Source organism: Rosa chinensis, chromosome 2 (assembly GCF_002994745.2).
Source record: "Rosa chinensis cultivar Old Blush chromosome 2, RchiOBHm-V2, whole genome shotgun sequence".
Lineage (NCBI taxonomy): Eukaryota > Viridiplantae > Streptophyta > Magnoliopsida > Rosales > Rosaceae > Rosa > Rosa chinensis.
In genome coordinates, this window is record NC_037089.1 from 48439274 (window position 1) to 48446211 (window position 6938).

Here is a 6938-nt window from a genome sequence, read left to right on the forward strand (position 1 = left end):
GCGTTCAATTCGAATCCCATTTTTTCAATTGTGGAAAAATTTGGTATGGATTTCGAAAAATTGAGAGGAAAATGGTAAATTGAGGGATTGAACTAGTGGTTTGGATTAGAAGTGAGGAGGGCACAAGAATTTCATTTTGGATAAGAAGGGGAAGAGAAGTGGCGAAGAAGATGACAAGAAGGTCGAGAGGTTTTGTTTTGTACTTTGCAATTAGGTCGAGATGTGGCTCGGTCTATATTAACCCTCAATAAATTTTCCAAGTCACTCCCACAACGTTTCTATAACAAACTGTTGTAGGAGTGTATTACATAAAAACAAAATGCTAAAACATGGAGGGAAACAATGCCGCCTACTGCTTTGGGCTCAAAATCTTGCCGCCTATGTTTTTAGTTCACACAACAGAATAGCTTAAATCTGTTGTGCAATTTCTACAGCTTGCACTAGGTGTACCAAGTGGAAGACATTCAAGCAAGCTTTCTCAAAATTTTGCGCCCAGTTTTCAATCACACAACGGAAATAGTTGTACCGTTGCACCTAGTAGCCCAAATTTCAGTGTTTCAAGAGGCAACCAAAACTCCAAAGTAGAGGGAAATCTGCCGCTAAATTTTCTAAGACTCAGACAACGGAAAATACTTAATTCCGTTGTGCAATGAGTTCTGATAAAAAAGTTATCATTTTGTTGACATTCACACAACAGAACATCACTAATACCGTTGTACAATAGAGTTTACTTAAACACACAACAGATGATTTCTGTTCCGTTGTGTGATTGGTGTTGTGTGATTAACTTTTTGTAGTAGTGACTATCTATCAAATAGCAACAAACTGACAAAGAAAAAAGAAAGCAAAAAATCTGAACGAAAAACTTATTTCAATAATGATCTTATTCAAACAGAAGCAACAATGAAGGTTAAATTAAGCATCTAATATTCTAGATGGTGTGCATTTGATTTCAACAGTATGAACTTGCTTGCATGAGTTGTATTGATGGGATACCCACCGAAAGCAGAACCAGCCTGCAATGTTTATTTCTTCTTTCTTCAAGGAAATTGGTATATCCTTGCTAGACCACGTATAAGCAAGATTGGAACATGTGATACAAACGAATCAATCTACAATTTATCGGCAAAGCAGAACACATAAACCATGAACATCATCAAAGCTAATTTACAGTTATTTGGAATACGTCTATCTAATTCTAATGTATAGAAAACCTTATGATGAACATTATTGCTCATAAGATAATAACTATTTTCAACTCTTTAATATCTTCCCTACATCATAAACCAAAGGGAAACAAAAATTTCAGTAATCCATTAAAAACAGAGATTAGTAGTATGTATAAAAGCCTAGCTATATGTAATTTCATGACTATACTTACATGGCTATGATGACCAAATGTAGTACAGACAGGTCTTCTTGAAGGTAGTTGCTGGTGTTGTGTTCTCTGCAAATTGCCAGATTAATTGGATTGATTAGATGAATCAAAAGTTACATAACTATTAAAAAGAGAGCAAAGTATACTTCAGTAATGAAGATTGGCATTAACCGGTGATCCTGTCAATGTGCAATAATCCCCCATGGTCTTCCGTGCATGCTGAAGCTTCTTTTTCTTTGCCTTCCTGACCTGCATTTTAATTTTTTAATTTTTTAGGCACTACTAAATTTTGAGTTGAAAACATTTAACAAATTACGCATACAAACAGTCCCACATATACAATAAAACTACAAACATAGAATTACAGCTTAAAATTCTATAGGACACCTAGATATACAATAAAACTATAAACACAAAATTTCATCTCTTACACTAAAGTAATCTTTCTAAAGAAGCTGGCAGAATGTAACGTCAAAAAGTTGCCCTACAAATAGCTCAACCTGCTCGTAGAGAGGAAAGAGTCCCACACTTGATCAAGCAATCCAGATCATCTAACTCAATGACTGACAGAGTTATATTTGTAATTATAGTGAACAGTATAGCTTCCTTTTTTCTTGTTACTTAAAGCTTTCTCTGGAAGCTGCCAGTATGCATTTTTTGTGTTTTTTTAATATTTTTTATTAAAAGTGTGTTGTGGAATGTAAGAGAAGTTACAATCTACAATCTTCCTTTTTTATTTTATTTTATTAAACAATCAAACACTATTATCACAGAAACCAGGAACAATGGAGCAAAAAAAACCAAATCAAACAAACAAACCAAAAACCCAATTTCACCAAAAAACAAAGCAATGAAAAATTCACAAATCGGAGGCCCCAAGTTTCCATCGAAAGACCACAACTTTAAACAAAACCCACAATATTCACATCCAAGTGCAACCAGCCCTGAGAATTAGGCGAGACAATTACCGGATTGAAGACTCAAACTTTTCCTCCGATCTATCTCTCTACCTCCTCGTCCGAAGCAAACAAACACAACCGATCTCTCTAACTCTCTCTATCTCTCAACCCGGATTGAGGATTCAAACTTTCCCTCCAATCTATCTCTCTACCTCAAACACAACCGATCTCTCTCTCTCTCTCTTTCTCTCTCTCTCTCAACAATTGGTAAAGATGGTCAGAAGATTGTAGAACAAAGAGCAAAACAATGCGAAGATATGATGTATCCAGATCCGAGGTAGAGCCGGAAAAAAAAATTAATAATAATATTTGAAGCGAGGGCAAAATGGTCCAACCACTCGGAGCCAAATCACTGTTAAATGAACAGTGTAGGAGGTTTAGTATATAGTAAATGGCACCCGCATAGTTAGCCTCACCTCCGATGTAGTCGTTGGGCCTCCCGCCGGTATAGAGGATGTGACTTTGACACGCTAAAAGTAAGCGCGCAATTTAACCCTGTAAAATGTTATCGTTAGTATATGGTAAATAGGGATCGTTCTAGCAGGGGATTGATGGTACACCTGTAATTGCATAAACAAATAAAGAATTATGTATAAATATAAAGTATTATTTACAAAGATAAAACAAAGAACAGGAATATATACAAGTAAATACAAATAAATATAGCACAAACACAAAATCTAAATAAAAACTAATTCTAACACAAAACTAACTAGAAAAATACACATGAACTGAAACTAAAAACCTAAAAACTAAACAAAGTTCACGAATTCTTTTAAGGTATTTTCAGATTATATTTGAAATATTTACAAGTACGAAAAACTAAAAACACAAATTTATATACAAGAACACATATCACGAAATCAAAGAACGGTTTTGGGGGTTTTTATAATGGAAATTTCAGAAAACAAAAACAAAGAAAAACGTTGAAGATGAATGGAATCATGAATGGGACATTTTTGGTAACAATTCATCCACCACAATTCAAGATCAATTTGTTACATGCATCCCTTAATCTTTCTTAATTACCGTGGAATAATATCAACCAAGACACAAAGATCAAAGCAACCAATGTCCCTTTTAACTTTCTTTCTTAAGCCTATTGAATTAACAAAGCACCAAGACAATTTATTTTGAAAAGTCGACATCACACAATCAAAGCAACTGCGTTGAAAATCCGTTTTCAAATCTTTAAGTTCAAGAAAGAATTGATAAACATGCAAATCCAAGCACTCAAAGCAAGTCAATTCATTACATGCATAATCTGATTTCGACTCAAAGAAAGCCTTTACTACTATTTTGAATTAGGGTTACAAAGCATAAACCTAATTACTAGCAAGTTACATGCAAGTATTTCTATGTTTGCAACCAAGAGAACGTTACATGTAATGAAGCACAAAATCAAATTATTATTCCATAAATCAGCAACTAACAAAGATCAAGGACACAAAAACTAATATTACATTGAAAAGAGCATCAAAATTGTTCCAAAAATAAGATTATGAACTCATAATTTCAGTTTACACTAAGAAAATAAAAGGCAGAATTTTTTATCTACAATTACACATAACCGTGAAGATATGATGATAAGATGGTATGAACAACCCTTGATTACGTCCCAAAGATCCAAAGCAGCTCCAAGGTGGCGGCACAAGGTGGTGATCACACCTAGGAGGGTGGATGGCACAGCTAAGCTCCTTGAAGATATGAAAACTGTTATGCAAGAAGACTAGAGAATGGGAAGAAAAATGGAGAGAGGAAGAAGATGAAATGGATGAAGGAATTTGTTGTTACTTCTTTGTAGCCTCTATTTATAGGCTATCAAGTCATAGTGTTTGGCCTTAAACAAATCATGATGGGTTAGGTTTGAGCACTTAAACACTAATGGAATTTGTTAGGTTTGAGTCACTTTCTGCTCATTTTTCCTTCAATTAATTCTCCACCAAGACTTCATATTTTGCCCATGACTTCTTCATAACAAATGTTCCTCTATGAGTGTAGATCATCCTGCTATAATTTCAGAGCTTTTGGTATAGTGGTTGGGCCGGAAACGCTGCTAGACTCCTTACAGGTCCAGTTTTTCAGTTTTGCTACTGCAGAAAATTGGACCGATCTTTTGAAGGCCTTCCACTTCTATCTGGATCTTGCACTCTTCATAAGAAATATTTCTTAGGATGTCTAGAATGGATCTGAAGAGTTTCAGCTCATTTGGAATTCATTTGGTCAGGCGGCCACTCCTTCTTGGCTTGGTTTCTTCTAGGCGGAGTAGGAAAATGTGTAAAATTGACCTTTTAGTTCATTTCCATTTTTCTCCATCATTTCTAGGTAATTATGGATCTAACACTAATTTCTTCTTCATCTACTCAAATGTACCTAAAAATAGAAATTCAGTTAAAAAACGATTCGGTTAAGGAATTAACTAAGCAAAATATGAGGAATTAACTACTAAAATATCACATTAAAATGCTCCTATCAGACTTTCATGAAGGAAGTGGCATGGATGCACCTTGCACATGGCTGTGTGTGGTGGTGGCTAGCAGCGGTCTAGTTAGCAATAGTGGTTGGTAGGGCAAAGCGAGATTGGTCTGCGGCCTTGTCGAGTTTGACCCGATTCCGATCTCTGCGGATTTTGACTGGAGGTCCATCTTCACTATGCTTGGGCTATAGTGGTTTGGGTGTTACTGCTAGAGCTTCCTTTATTTGTGGGCTTAGTGGTTTGTACGGGCCTTTGGGTTTTTAGTAGTTTTGCTCGGTTGGTAGAAGCTTCTAGGCAACCCCCCTCTATGTATGGTGGTCTTAGAAGTTTTATAAATATATTGGGATTTGAGCTTGGCCTAGTCTGGTTATTTTCCTGATGATGTCAAAATTACTTCATTTTACTTGGATTACATTGCTGTCCAAGGCGTCCATACGTAGAGTTTTATGTTTTCTAGGGAATGGATTCCCCGTGAAGCGAATCGAGCAGCTCATGCAGCAGCCACACTTGCCTCTCAGATGGTGGGTCTCTTTATATGGGCACACCAGCCACCACCTTCTCTTTATTTGGTTTTGAGGAACGACGGATTACCATGTCCTCCCTTAGAAGTGTTCTAAGCTGAGTTTTGTTTCTCGGATTGTGTTTCCCCGTTTTGGCTACTTTCATTCCCCTTCATCAATTTGATTTAGGTGGTGTATTGGCTTTCTTTAATTGTTTTTTCTTAGCCTTTTTTTTTTTTAGCCTTTTTTTTTTTTTTGATAAAACAAACTTACAACGAGAAGGAGAAACTAGGAGAGACACCCCTTCTCAGCTGATCTAAATGGAACGCTGAGCACATAGAAATGGGTAAATAATGGAACCAAATTTTAGGACACTGGAAGTTATAAGCTAAAGATGCTAAATGATCAGCTACAAAATTAGCCTCTCTAAAAGTATGTCTAAAGATAATATTGGAAACTTATCGACCAAATATCTAATATCTCTGATTAAAATATTCAAAGTCCAAGGAGTTGTTGTGGTGCCTTTAATGCAGTCGATGAGCAATTTAGAATCTCCTTCCACTATTAGAGCATCAGCAGTGGGGACCTATTTTTGGGTCCAAAATAAAAATTTGGGTCTAAAAGTTTGGAATTGTTCTGCAGTGGGTCGGAGAGAATTGGATTCATAACTCCCGGAGACTTAAATTTTGGAGCAGATTTGGTCTAAGGAAGGACTCAAATCCATTTGGACTCATAAATTGTGGGACCCGCCACATGGGAAACAAAATCTGAAAATCCCACTTGTTTCAGTTGTTTGTGTTCTGAAGCTTATGGCGTGGGGACCACCATCACACACTATCATTCTTCACAGCTATATGATATTAAATTGGTGGCCCAGATTTGTTGCTTTTTTAATCCAATGGTGTACAATTAATCAATTCAATCATGTCAACTCTAAAAAAATAAGTCTAAAATATGGGTCCAAAAATAAGTCCTACACCACTACAACACCTAATAAAAGTAAGTCATTTTGTACACTATTCAGATGGATCCAAATCACTATTCCAGCTTATTTAGACCCAAATTTGAGTCTAAAAAATGGGTCCCCACTGCTGATGCTCTTATATTAGCTATCCTTCTCTTGAGGCAGTAACTTCCGCAACCAATATACTTGTAGAACCCAAAATCCTGCATGCAGCCACTAGAGGATTACCATCAGTATTTCTAAGAATAAAACCAATCGAAGCCTTTCCATTCTTAACACAACCATCAAAATTCATTTTAACAAAGTGGTTATCCAGAGGAATCCATTTAATAAATCTATGTATTATTTTGTGATGAAGATGGTTATTCCTATTGGTTTGTTGATATAAAGTACCTATATTACTATATTAGAAGCTTCATATATATTAACAGCAGGACTGCAGGAGTAGACCATTCTTGTTGAAAAACAATCTTGTTTCTAGCATTCCAGTTGGACCAAAGGATAAGTAAAGCATTATTTAAAAGTTCCTTACTTTCTTTATTCCTTTTACTAAGATAATCTAACCAAGAAATAATAGAACCATTCCAATTAGTAGGTCTACCATGAGAATACGACCAAACTTGCAACGCAAAATTACAGCTTTTAAACAGATGATCCACAG

At 35.8% G+C, this 6938-nt stretch overlaps 1 long non-coding RNA gene across 1 annotated transcript; it reads right to left on the minus strand.

The window, feature by feature from the left end:
* Positions 1 to 852: 852 nt before the first annotated feature.
* On the minus strand, positions 853 to 1987 carry LOC121051920. The gene is made up of 2 exons (XR_005807465.1): positions 1550 to 1987; positions 853 to 1112 (listed from the first exon to the last, which is right to left on the minus strand). It is a non-coding gene; the product is annotated as an uncharacterized LOC121051920 (long non-coding RNA).
* Between the last annotated feature and the right edge of the window lie 4951 nt (positions 1988 to 6938).